This window comes from Aquarana catesbeiana, linkage group LG10 (genome assembly GCF_042186555.1).
Source record: "Aquarana catesbeiana isolate 2022-GZ linkage group LG10, ASM4218655v1, whole genome shotgun sequence".
NCBI classification, from domain to species: Eukaryota; Metazoa; Chordata; class Amphibia; order Anura; family Ranidae; genus Aquarana; species Aquarana catesbeiana.
This window is the reverse complement of record NC_133333.1, coordinates 133,586,889-133,601,353: the sequence shown is the minus strand read 5'-3', so window position 1 is coordinate 133,601,353 and position 14,465 is coordinate 133,586,889. Positions and strand designations below refer to the sequence as shown.

The window sequence follows — 14,465 nt, the reverse complement described above, 5'->3', positions numbered from 1 at the left end:
GAAAAAAAGTGAAGGGAAATTCTGGGTTAGTAACTTGTCACCAGAACAGGAATAAAGGCATTCTCCAGCTGGGACACATGTCCCAAGGATAAGCATTTAAGAGTTCATTTCCCTTGGTTTCCACCTTTGCCCTGCCCCCAGGACAGTAAGTGATGAGAAATCTCCCCATTGAAACATAGATGTACAAAAATGACAAGGATTGAACCCCTTCCCTACTCTATCCAAAACTAAAACAATGTTTTGGTTTTAGATTTCTCTCCATTTGTATCCTTTATATAGAACACTATAGGTTTTCTAAAGAGAAAGCACAGTAGAGGCTGTTTTCTTTAAAGTATCACTAAACCCACATCATAAAAAAAAACTTTGAATACATGGTGTATTACATGCTGTTTATACTAACTCTATGAGATTTGTTTTCTGTATTCTGCAACAAAAACATGGTTGATCCTGCTGCCCCATATCTCCACTTTCTGTTCATGTCCCCAGTTGCAGCTGTGGTGGAAATTCTGCACATGCTCAGTTTTCAGTGAGTTTCTATGCTGAGCATTTCCTCCCTAACACATCTGAGCAGCCCATTGGACTATAGAGTCACACATGTGGGTGTATACACACCAAACACTCCCTCCCTCCTCCATGCCCACTAACCAGCTAAACACAATTGGGACAAGATTAATAAAGGCTTCACCTCCTTCTTATTCTAAGACACAGGCTGGAGGGGCTTGACACAGCCTGTGACTGGCAGATATATCTGCCCACACCATGTTATTTCTGCAAAATAATAAAGATGTAATTTCAAATATATACTGTATTTGTATGACAATTTAAAACAGTTTATTGATATAATTTATTTATTTTTACTCTGTATTCCAAAGACTGTTTTTCTTATTTTGAACATGTGACCATCAGCAGAGGACTAGAAGCTCCTCCTGCTTCTGTTTCCCTGCAGACAGGCTGGGAAAGATCTGGGTCATGTGACCGCTGTATATTGATTAGAAAAAAAAGAGGAGTGCGCATGCGCGGGACCTCCGGAGAGACACACTAGTCCGGAGCTCCGCACCCCTCCGGTCCCTCTGAATCCCCCACATCAGCTACTGATAGCGGAACCCCTTGGTGAGAATCCCCCCGATCATAGGACAAAACAGAGTGCCCTCCTGCATGTCGAGGGGCCAGCTATAAAAGGAGGTAAACCGACAATTGCAGTTCGGCCTAGCAGCCCCTAAGCCCTCCAAGATGGCGGCCGCGGCCTCCTCATACACATGCCTAGGAGCCCAGGACTCCATAGCAGACCCCCGCCTTCTCCTAATATAGATGCTCTTCCTGGACACTTCAAACAGGACCTGACAGTCTTGACAGCCTCCACAGAATCCCTCATAGGCAGATCCATGATGGGATTATCTCTCTCTCCCTCACTGAATACCATTAACAGCCTGGCTGACTCCCTGCAGGCCTCTCCCCTGATCCAAAACCATTCTAATGAAATGGCACATCTCCTCAGCAGTTTTTCTGACATGCTAGCTGCAGGGCTTGCACACACTGCTCTGCAGATCACTACATCCATCAAAGCTGATCTACAGAACCTCGGTGCCTGCATGGATGCTATCGAACAAGCGGTGGATGACTCTTCAGCACGCACTAATCAAAATACCACATGCATCCAAACACTGCAAGAACAATTGGATCTTGCTCTCTCTAAGATCGATGATTTAGAGAACAGTCCGCTTTCCTTTTGGCTTTTCTGCTGCTATGTTTTTTACCCCCTGGTTATCACCCTTTTGGGGTTAGTTCTTTGTTTTAAATCCCTACAGGTTCCCTCATATGGGCCGCTGACATACACCATCAATCTGGCGGATATTGACCTAGGGTCCAGGACCCAACAGGCTGGTATTATCACTGTCTATGCTGCTTCCCTCCTCCCCTTCCTAAGCAAAATACACAAAAAAAATCTGACACCTAGTTCTCTCTCTTCCCTTACCTCCAGTGCCAAAAAACACCTTGATTGGGTGAGTGGCAGGTTTTACCTTCTTGCTGACAAATTTGGCCCCCAACTAGCAGCAAAACTCTCCCCCAAACAAAAAATTCGAGCTCTCCCCAAAATAAAATCACTTTCGGGCTCGCTAACCCAAAACCCAAAGCAGATTTTAGAGACCTTCCATGCGTTTTATTCTAACCTCTATGTGGATACCAACCCCGGCTCCCCTCCTAATATAAACTCCTTCCTAGACAATATCCCTCTCCCTAAATTAACCGACTCTCACCGATCTATTATGGACTCTCCTTTCACTGAAGGAGAGGTTAAGGAGGTCATCAAAGGACTTAAAAAAGGCTCAGCCCTGTGCCCAGACGGCTTTTCAAATCAGTATTACAACCTTCTCAGATGTCCTCTCGCCTTATCTGGTCCGGCTCTTTAATTCCCTTCGAAGGGGACAGGCTCTAGACACAACAGCAAACCTCGCCTACATTTCTGTCATCCCTAAACCAGGCAAAGACCCCAGCCAAGTCAACAACTATAGGCCAATTTCACTAATCAACAACGATCTTAAGATCATGACTAAAATTTTATCCAACAGACTGGGGTCTTTCATAGGGTCTTATGTACACAAAGACCAAGTTGGCTTTATACCGGGGAGGCAGGGACCGGATCAGATAAGGAGAGCAGTGAATAACATTTCTCTACTTAGGTCGGGATGGGATGAGGGCCCTTCTCAGGAGGGATTCCTCCTTTCATTAGACCTCCAGAAGGCCTTCGATACGGTCACTTGGCCATATTTACAACACTTGAAAAGTGGGGTTTTGGTCCACACTACCTCTCCTCATTAAAGGCCCTCTATTCACTTCCCAAAGCTCAGGTTAGGCTTCAAGGTTCCCTTTTTGACACATTCCCTATCTCTAAAGGAACACGACAAGGCTGTCCCCTTTCCCCCCTCCTCTTCGCCATAGCAATAGAGACTCTAGCCATTGCTATAAGAGAACACCCAGACATCCATGGAGTTAAATGCGGACCTTCAACACACAAATATGCACTCTTCGCGGACGACATCTTCCTCTTTGTAACCTCCCCCCTCATTTCGACCCCTAATATATTGCAGCTGCTAAATAATTTTGACCAAGCCTCAGGACTTAGGGTTAACATGTCCAAATCCACCTCCCTTAATATCTCAATCCTGTCTTCCCTGCTAGATAGACTTAAAGATCACTTCCCATTCACTTGGAGTTCCTCCTCTATTCCTTATCTAGGTGTCCACCTCACAGGATCCATAGACCAGCTATACAAAAATAACTACCCACCCATGTTCAGGAAACTCAAGTCCGACCTTGACCAATGGTCACTCTACAATCTGTCCTGGCTAGGCAGGATTAATGCCGTTAAAATTACCCTCTTCCCCAAAATCCTTTATCTTTTCCGCTCCCTCCTCATCTCAGTCCCCAAACTACATATAACGAACCTCCAATCGGCAATTATTTGCTTCATTTGGGACAAGTTAAATCACCATCTCCCCAAACAGATGCTTTTTAGACCCAGAAAGAAAGGAGGCCTAGGACTCCCTAACCTCTGGTGGTACTACTAGGCGGCCCAATTAACCCACTTCTCCACCATTTACTCCAGAGGCCCTAAACCAGACTGGGTCGGAATAGAAAAACAAGCTGTCTCTAACTACACTTTAGATTTCCTTCTGTGGCGGCCCCCTAAATCTAGGCCCCCTATCCTCTCTCCCACACTGTCCCACTCATTCAACTTGTGTGACTCCCTACATACATTGAACTCTATAACATCTCGGTAACACCCCCTCGCCCATATTTTTCACAACTCTCAATTCCCCCCTGGAATGGATATTAAGACCTTTCAATGGTGGCTGGATAAAGGCCTTTATCGTATTGGACACTTTTTTAACTCCAATGGCCCCCTAAAACTTGGCTTCTGCACCTCTAAACTAGATATGCCCCCATCCGAAAAATTCAGCTTTCACCAAATATCACACTTCTTGCTCTCTCTTACACCCAAGGACAATACTCCCATCGCGGTCACCCCTTATGAGCAGTGGTGCTCCACAGGCATGGATGTGCGGGGAGGTATCTCCCTGATATACTCAGCACTCGCTGACCCTTCCGAGAAAGCGCCTTACATGCTTAGCTGGGAGAGAGACCTTGAGATCGAGTGGGATTCGGACACTTGGAACTATCAGGTTGCAAAAGCCTTCCAAGGAATCCTTAATGTATCCCTAGTCGAAGCAAACCTTAAGGTCATCACCCGCTGGTACCTAGTCCCGACTCGACTATTTAAATTTTTCCCTCAGTCATCGCCCCTGTGTTTCAGAGGATGCGATCTCCTGGGCTCCCACCTCCATATCCTTTGGCAGTTCCCCAGGATCAGAAGATTCCCAATATCATGAAATATAAGCAAAGGCTGATACATTTTATGCTCCTGGGTGCTAAAATAACAATAGCGTGGGCCTGGAAGTCCCCCTCAGTATCTTTTAATTTAGCCAAACAAAAAATTACTTGTTATGTGCAAATGAAAACTGTGCACATTAATCACTAAAATAATGTCCGTGAATATTTCTAATCAAAGTATAAATAAACGTCCATAAAAACATGTGAAAAAAGCCGCTACAGATGTCTGGCTTCCACCGCTGTAAAACCCGTCACCAGAAAGATAAAAGGCTTACCGGACAGCCTTTAAAAAAAGGCATGAATCAATCTCCACCTCGAATGCTGTCCCTTCTATGGATGGATTCTGCTGTGAAGTGCTGGATGGTTGATCTCAGATCCGTCAGCCATGGAGGAGAGCCGATCACAGCGGTGATGGATATCCAGAAAGGAAAAAAAAGATGCTCCGATAGTGTAGTAAAACTATTGGTTCCTGCTGAACCTCCATGCAGACTCTGGTCATTCTCGAGAGTCTGCATGGAGGTTCAGCAAGAACCAATAGTTTTACTACACTATCGGAGCATCTTTTTTTTCCTTTCTGGATATCCATCACCGCTGTGATCGGCTCTCCTCCATGGCTGACGGATCTGAGATCAACCATCCAGCACTTCACAGCAGGATCCATCCATAGAAGGGACAGCATCCGAGGTGGAGATTGATTCATGCCTTTTTTTAAAGGCTGTCCGGTAAGCCTTTTATCTTTCTGGTGACGGGTTTTACAGCGGTGGAAGCCAGACATCTGTAGCGGCTTTTTTCACATGTTTTTATGGACGTTTATTTATACTTTGATTAGAAATATTCACGGACATTATTTTAGTGATTAATGTGCACAGTTTTCATTTGCACATAACAAAATAATTTTAACTGTTTATTTATATCCAGCGCTGCGCCTTTTATATATATACGTTTAGTGGTGCCCCCTATCAGGGTTATAGCGTACAGCTGCAGGATACCTCTTCACAGGTTTATTATATATTTGTACACCTTAGCACAATAATATATCTTTTCACAGGTTCATATAATTTTTATTCACATCAATTTACACCTAGCGTAAATTTTTTTCTTTTAGAATAAAAAATTACTTGGATTATGATCCAGGAGAAAACCTTCAGCACTATACTGGATAAATTAGAATCCTTTAAATGTATTTGGGAACCCTGGGCCCAGCACATCGGAACCTCTATGTAAATCTCTGCTTTACTACCCCTTTAGTAACCACCTTGATTTACATATCCCCCTCAGTACCTAACCATTAATGTAGCTGCACCTGGACCGCCTCTTTCGTCTTTCTGTCTGCTTCTCCCTTTCATTCTACTCTTGACTTTCCTCTCCCTTCTTGTCCTTTTCCTTCTTCATACACCCCATTGGACCTATCTAATGGGAAACTCAATATAGGATAGTAACATTCCTTCAACGTTTACTTCTATATACGTCCCATTATTCACTGGATGTTTTATATGCTAACGTTCCTCATGTAGGGCACCTTGCCTTTTTGTAATTTGCTATTAGCATTTCTACAACATACTTTCAATCAGTTCTAAGTAACATATGTCTCCACCCAGTAGGAGTGCAGGTTGGCCTCTGGCGGCCTACACGGGGTTGGCCCATTGTCCCATGACACAGATTGATCCCAGTTGGGGTGTCAGGGGGATGGGCGGACCTTGTTTGGGCTCCCCGTGGTCTGCAGAGTACTCTATATACGTTTACTTCCAATGTACTTTCTCTAAACTTTATCCTTCATTATACTGATTGATCTGGTTTGTTCACTTTGTGCAAGATCCTGTACTTTGTCTTCTTTATCTTTGTAACCCTCTCTTACCCCTGCATGGGTAATTCTTTGTCATAATGTTACTCTCCTTGTTACCAATAAAACTCTTTTGAAATCGAAAAAAAAAAAAAGAAAAAAGATACTTAGATGTTTTTTTATTAAAATATTTACAGTGCCATCATCCACATATAGAAAGAGAAGGGACGATGTAAATGATACCGTGTGTGTTTAGTATCACTTTAAGTCTCTCTCTTCCCTCTCCCTCCTCATCAAAGCAGGCAGGAAGGAATATGTTACATAATATTATACAGTATTTCATATTTGCCTAACTAAACCAGTGTTAATTTCATCAACAAAAACGTTTTCATCATCATTTTTGTCAGTGGCATTTTTACAGTGACAAAAACAAAACGAAAAGTACACCACATTTTCGTTTACTCATGGAAACTATGACAAAAATCAATTCCGTTTTCATTAACGAACGAAAACAAAATGAAAATGTGAGGCAGGGATTTTTACCCTCTGAACTTCTGGTTTCCCTGGAGCTCCGCCTGCTTCCTCTGGATGGAGACAACCGCCTCTCACTATGCTGCCACTGCCAAATGAAGAAGCAACTATCCAGGTCAGTACCATCTCCCATTAAGTCTCCCTTCCATCTCACACCTCCCTCCCCTTTTCTCTCCTCTCCCCCTGCCCACAGTTGTTGGGCTTCAGTCCTGTCATCTACTTCCGCTGCTTGAACGGATTGCATTTGTTCCCCAGCAGTTACTATCACAGATCATTGCTCCCTCCCCTCTCCACCAGTGGTCACTGCTCTTTACCCCTCCCACTGGCGGTCTCAACGGACCTCAGCCACATACCACAGATTCATCTCCCCCACCAGTCACATACCACAGATTCATCTCCCCTACCAGCCCTCCCTCCTTCTCCTGCACGAGCGCATATCCACACAGCCAGCCGGCTTGTGGACTACTCGTTCTCCCTGCCAGCTATCACAACGGCTACAGTCTCCAATCCCAGCTCATCATCCCCTACAGGTCCTTCAGATTCACATGTGCCATCCACTGTCTATTCCATTTCACTTCATTTTAGCCTCTTCTACCCATTTATCTCCCTGGCACCCTCCCATAACTCCCCCATATACTCTACTCCCAACATTTGCAACTCTCATTCTATGCCTCAAAAAGTAACAGATAGGAGATCCATTCCAGTTCATTTTGTCACCTCCCCCGGCCATATCCTCTCTCCCCCCCAAACCCCCCCTCCCCCCTCGAGCCCTCCCCCCCTCCCATCTTTCCCTCTTGCCATCCCAAGCCACCCTTTTTCCCACCAGTCCAGCTCCACACACTCTAGTCCCCCCATTTCTCCCCTCCCACCTATCCCCCTCCACCCTCCCCACCTCCCTGTCCATCCTTCTCTTCTCCTTCTCCCCCCTCACCTTTCCCATACCATTCCCTCCCCCTCCCTCTCCCAGACTCCCATGATGCAAACCTTCCCCCCCTTTTTTTCCTTTTCTCCTCAAACACGAACACCAGGCGGACTCTTTCACTACAGATTTCAGTGTCACAGACAGACCAATTTGGGATATAGCCCCATTCACTATTAGCATACACATTCACTATTAACATACACATTCACTATTAACATACACTAGCAGGTCAGTGACTGAATTATTATAATTACTTTTAAAGGGAGTTTACTTTTTAAAGTATTTTATTGAATGAATTTTAGACCACATTACTTTTTAAGAAGCTTCTCTTATCTATTTCAGTGTTTTGCTTCTCCTTCCCTTCGGCTGTTTTTACTAGGTTTTAAACACTATGTCAAATAGATATATACGTATGTGTTTTAAATAGAGGTTCACCCCGCTATACGATGTTCTGATATATAAGTCATGTAAATGATTTTTACCTTTCAACATTTTCACATCTGTACATCATGCTATATACATACAGTGGGGAGAACAAGTATTTGATGCATTGCCGATTTTGCAGGTTTTTCTACTTACAAAGCATGTAGAGGTCTGTAATTTTTATCATAGGTACTCTTCAACTGTGAGAGACAGAATCTAAAATAAAAAACCAGAAAATCACATTGTATGATTTTTAAGTAATTAATTTGCATTTTATTGCATGGCATAAGTATTTGATCACCTACCAACCAGTAAGAATTCAGGCTCTCACAGACCTGTTATTTTTTCTTTAAGAAGCCCTCCTGTTCTCCACTCATTACCTGTATTAACTGCACCTGTTTGAACTCGTTACCTGTATAAAAGACACCTGTCCACACACTCAATCAGACTTCAACCACTCCACAATGGCTAAGACCACAGAGCCATGTAAGGACATCAGGGATAAAATTGTAGACCTGCACAAGGCTGGCATGGGCTACAGGACAATAGGCAAGCAGCTTGGTGAGAAGGCAACAACTGTTGGCGCAATTATTAGAAAAGTTCAAGATGACGGTCAAGCTCCCTTGATCTGGGGCTCCATGCAAGAACTCACTTTGGGGGGCATCAATTATCATGAAGAAGGTGAGGGATCAGCCCAGAACTACAAAGCAGGACTACAAAGCTTGGTCAATGACCTGAAGAGAGCTGGGACCACAGTTTCAAAGAAAACCATTAGTAACACACTACGCCGTCATGAATTAAAATCCTGCAGCACATGCAAGGTCTCCCTGCTCAAGCCAGAGCATGTCCAGGCCTGTCTGAAGTATGCCAATGACCATCTGGATGATCCAGAGGAAGAATGGGAGAAGGTCATGTGGTCTGATGAGACAAAAATAGAGCTTTTTGGTCTAAACTCCACTCGCTGTGTTTGGAGGAAGAAGAAGGATGAGTACAACCCCAAGAATACCACCACAACCATGAAGCGTGGAGGTGGAAACACCATTCTTTGGGGCTGCTTTTCTGCAAAGGGGACAGGACAACTGCACCGTATTGAGGGGAGGATGGATGGGGCCATGTATAGCAAGATCTTGGCCAAGAACCTCCTTCCCTTAGTAAGAGCATTGAAGATGGGTCATGGCTGGGTTTTCCAGCATGACAACGTCCCGAAACACACAGCCAGGGCAACTAAGGAGAGGCTCCGTAAGAAGCATCTCAAGGTCCTGGAGTGGCCTAGCCAGTCTCCAGACCTGAACCCAATAGAAAATCTTTGGAGGGAGCTGAAGGTCCGTATTGCCCAGTGACAGCCCCGAAACCTGAAGGATCTGGAGAAGGTCTGTATGGAGAAGTGGGCCAAAATCCCTGCTGCAGTGTGTACAAACCTAGTCAAGAACTACAGGAAACGTATGATCTCTGTAATTGCAAACAAAGATTTCTGTACCAAATAATAAGTTCTGCTTTTCTGATTTATCAAATACTTATGTCATGCAATAAAATGCAAATTAATTACTTAAAAATCATACAATGTGATTTTTTGGATTTTTGTTTTAGATTCCGTCTCTCGCAGTTGAAGAGTACCTATGATAAAAATTACAGACCTCTACATGCTTTGTAACTAGGAAAACCTGCAAAAATTGGCAGTGTATCAAATAGTTGTTCTCCCCACTGTATATGTTTCTGTACGATTTTATTTTAGATTTTCCACTCCAAGAGTATATAATGAGTTTGGAAATTGTAGAGAAATACATAAATAATTACAACTACAATGTAACTAAACCCATTAGATTTTAGTCGACTAAATCTCCAGTACATTTTAGTTGGCTAAAATATGACTAAAGCCATGTACACACGACCGGACTTTTCGACCGGACTGGTCCGACGGAACAAATCCGTCGGACAATCCAACCGTATGTGGGCTTCATCGGACCTTCAGCTGACTTTTTCTGTCGAAAATCAGACGGACTTTAGATTTAGATTTAGAACATGTTTCAAATCTTTCAGACGGACTCGAGACGAATGGAAAAATCCGTTCGTCTGTATGCTAGTCCGACGGACTAAAAAGGACGCAAGGGCAGCTATCGGCTCCTGGCTATGAACTTTCTTATTCTAGTCCCTTTGTATGTCATCACGTTCAAACCAACGGACTTTTGACCGGACTTTAGTCCGTTCGTGTGTGGGCAAGTCCGGCCATTCGAAAGTCCGTCATAACCCCATTGAAAGTCCGTCGGAAAGACCGTTAGACCTTTGATGCTGAAAACTCGTGTACGCAGCATAAAACTAAACAAAGACCAAAATAGGACTAAAACTAAAATGGTATTTTGATCAAAAGACTAATGCCGCATACACGATCAGATTTTCCGACAACAAATGTTCGATAGGAGCTTGTTGTCGGAAATTCCGACCATGTGTAGGCTCCATCGAACATTTTCCGTCGTAATTTCCGACAAACAAAATTTGGGATCTGGATCTTAAATTTTCTGACAACAAAATCCGTTGTCGTAAATTCTGATCATGTGTACACAATTCCGATGCACAAAGTTCCATGCATGCTCAGAATCAAGCAGAAGAGCCACACTGGCTATTGGACTTTTTCTCGGCTCGTCATAACTGTTGTATGTCATCGTGTTCATGACGTTTGGAATTTCCGACAAGATTTGTGTGACCGTTTGTATGCAAGACAAGTTTGAGCCAACATCCGTCAGAAAAAAACATGGATTTTATTGTCGGAATGTGCAATCGTGTGTACGCAGCAAAAAACTAAAACTGAATCGAAATTTGCTGCCAAAAACTAAACACATTTTTTTTTTTTAGAATTACCATTATAAACAATAAGTGTATGCATATGTGCCATTTTAAGCAAAAAAAAAAAATTGTGCGGACAGGTATCAGGTAAACTTGCCTTCATATACAGTTGTGCTCATAAGTTTACATACCCTGGCAGAATTTATGATTTCTTTGCCATTTTTCAGAGACTATGAATGATAACACAAAAACATTTCTTTCACTCATGGTTAGTGTTTGGCTGAAGCCATTTATTATCAATCAACTGTAATTACTAAACCATAATGAAAACAGAAACTACTCAAATGACGCTGATCAAAAGTTTACATACCCTGGTGATTTTGGCCTGATAACATGCACACAAGTTGACACAAAGGGGTTTGAATGGCTATTAAAGGTAACCATCCTCACCTGTGATAAGTTTGCTTGTAATGAGTGTGTGTGTATAAAAGGTCAATGAGTTTCTGGACTCCTGACAGACCCTTGCATCTTTCATCCAGTGCTGCACTGACATTTCTGTATTCTGAGTTATGCGGAAAGCAAAAGAATTGTCAAAGGATCTGCAGGAAAAGGTAGTTGAACTGTATAAAATAGGAAAGGGATATAAAAAGACAGCCCTCAAAAATCCCACTCACCTGCTCGCATTTTGCGAGTGGAATTTGAGGGCTGGTGAGGAAGGGCTGCCTGGGAGCGGGGGGGGGCAATCACCGCCGGCAGGCGGGTTATATGGGAGCTGTTCTCCCAGCGATCAGAGGGGAAGAGAGAGAGCCACTGCCCCGGATGATCAGAGCATGGGGTACATAACAGCTTTCAATTCAATAGCTATGTATTCCCCACCGCGCGCTGTCACATACAGCCCCTCCTTTATGTCCGGCACTTTGATAGACAGATCACCTGTCCAATCCTGGGATGGGTGATCTGTCTATCAAAGTTCCCCAAAAAAGGGGGAGGGACTGTATGTGACGGTGCGCAGTTGGGAATACACAGCTATTGAAATGAAAGCTGTTATGTTCCCTGCGCTCTGATCATCCGGGCAGTGGCTCTCCCCACTCTTCCCCTGCACAGGTAGGCTGCATTGGTGGACACGGCTGCATTGGTGGATACAGGCTGCATTGGTGGCACAGACTGCATTGATGGGCACAACCTGCATTGGTGAATACAGGCTGTATTGGTGGCACAGGCTGCATTGGTGGATAAAGGCTGCATTGGTGGCACAGGCTGAATTGGTGGCAAAGGCTGCATTGGTGGATACAGGCTGTATTGGTGGCGCAGGCTGCATTGATTGGGAACAGGCTGCATTGGTGGATACAGGCTGCATTAGTGGCACAAGTTGCATTGGTGGATATAAGCTTCATTGGTGGCACAGGCTGCATTGGTGGACACATGCTGCATTGGTAACACAGGCCGCATTGGTGGCACAGGCAGCATTGGTGACACAGGCTGCATTGGTGGATACAGGCTGCATTGGTGGCACAGGCTGCATTGGTGGATATAGGCTGCATTGGTGGCACAGGCTGCATTGGTGGACACAGGCTGCATTGGTGGATACAGGCTGCATTGGTGGCGCAGGCTGCATTGATGGGCACAGGCTGCATTGGTGGATACACGCTGCATTGGTGGCACAGGCGGCATTGGTGGACACATGCTGCATTGGTGACACAGGCTGCATTGGTAGCAGAGGCTGCATTGGTGGCACAGGCTGCATTGGTTGCAAAGGCTGCATTGGTGGACACAGGCTGCATTGGTTGCAAAGGCTGCATTGGTGGACACAGGCTGCATTGGTGGATACAGGCCTCATTGGTGGCACAGGCTGCATTGGTGGATACAGGCTGCATTGGTGGATACAGGCTGCATTGGTGACACAGGCTGCATTAGTGTCACAGACTGCATTGGTGACACAGGCTGCATTGGTAGATACAGGCTGCATTGGTGGCACCAGCTGCATTGGTGGCACAGGTTGCATTGGTGGATACAGGCTGCATTGGTGGCACAGGCTGCATTGGTGGCACAGGCTGTATTGGTGGATACAGGTGGAACAGGCTGCAGGGGTGGCACAGGCTGTATTGGCGAACACAGGCTGCATTGGTGGATACAGGTGGCACAGGCTGCATGGGTGGCACAGGTTGCATGGGTGGCACAGGCTGCATTGGTGGATACAGGTGGCACAGGCTGGATGGGTGGCACAGGCTGCATTGGTGGGCACAGGCTACATTGGTGGACACAGGCTCCATTGGTGGCACAGGCTGCATTGGTGGCACAGGCTGCATTGGCAGGCACAGGATGCATTGGCGGACACAGGCTGCATTGGTGGCACAGGCTACATTGGTGGACATAGGCTGCATTGTTAGGCACAGGCTGCATTGTTATGCATGGGCAGGCTGCATTGGTGGACACGGGCAGGCTGCTTTGGTGGACATGGGCAGGCTGCATTGTTGGCCACAGATAAAGTTGTTGTTAATATTTATTTTTATAACTTAATTCTGCATAAAACATTTAAGTGTCATTTCATGAGATAATTTATGAAGGTGTGTTTAGGGGTGGAAATAGGGGCGGGGCAGGGTAGGGGTTGGGCGGGGCAACTGGTGGTGAGTAACCCTTGAGGCTTGGCTAGTAGCTCGGGACTTAAAATTTTGAGCCCTGTAAAAAGATAACCAAGGAATTGAGAATGCCAATCAGCAGTGTTCAAACTCTAATCAAGAAGTGGAAAATGAGGGGTTCTGTTGAAACCAAACCACAGTCAGGTAGACTAACTAAAATTTCTGCCACAACAGGAAAATTGTTCGGTAAGCAAAGAAAAGCACAAATAACTTCAGGTGAAATACGGGACTCTCTGAAAACATGTGGTATGGCTGTATCAAGATGCACAATAAGGAGGCACTTGAAGAAAGATGGGCTGCATGGTTGAGTTGCCAGAAGAAAGCCATTACTACGCAAATGCCACAAAGTATCCTGTTTACAATACGCCAAACAGCACAGAGACAAGCCGCAAACCTTCTGGCGCAAAGTCATTTGGAGTGATGAGACCAAAATTGAGCTTTTTGGCCACAACCATAAATTCTATATTTGGAGAGGAGTCAACAAGGCCTATGATGAAAGGTACGGAGGTAGATCGCTGATGTTTTGGGGATGTGTGAGCTACAAAGACACAGGAAATTTGGTCAAAATTGTTGGCAAGATGAATGCAGTATGTTATCAAAAAATACTGGAGGAACATTTGCATTCATCAGCCAGGAAGCTATGGGACATACTTGGACATTCCAATATGACAATGATCCAAAACACAAGGCTAAGTCGACCTGTCATTGGTTACAGCAGAATAAAGTGAAGGTTCTGGAGTGGCCATCTCATCTCAGTCTCCTGACCTCAATATCATTGAGCCATTCTGCCAGGATATGTAAACGTATGAGCACAACTGTACCTGCAGCAGTTTTCAGTAAACCTTCCCTCTTCCCTCTACCTACCCCCCCTCCCCCTCCTCACTGCTGCACCTGGATGCCACGGCCATTTTTAGCAGGCCAAAATTTCACACTTCCTGGTATCGTTGAAGATTAACAGCTCCTTCTCACCCACTATACAACCATATTGGCCTATCGCTTTGATGGA

General features: G+C 44.8%; 1 protein-coding gene across 5 annotated transcripts in view; it reads right to left on the bottom strand.

Moving 5' to 3' along the window:
• LOC141110906 (netrin-1-like) overlaps positions 1-14,465 on the bottom strand; it is a 182,169-nt gene that overhangs the window by 121,710 nt on the left and 45,994 nt on the right. Inside the window, exon 2 of one of the 5 annotated variants that reach the window (XM_073602685.1) lies at positions 8,202-8,261. The exons of the other annotated variants lie outside the window; for them this stretch is intronic. The gene's annotated coding sequence lies outside the window, so the exon portion shown is untranslated. The remainder of the gene's footprint in view (positions 1-8,201; positions 8,262-14,465) is intronic. 5 annotated transcript variants of the gene reach the window in all.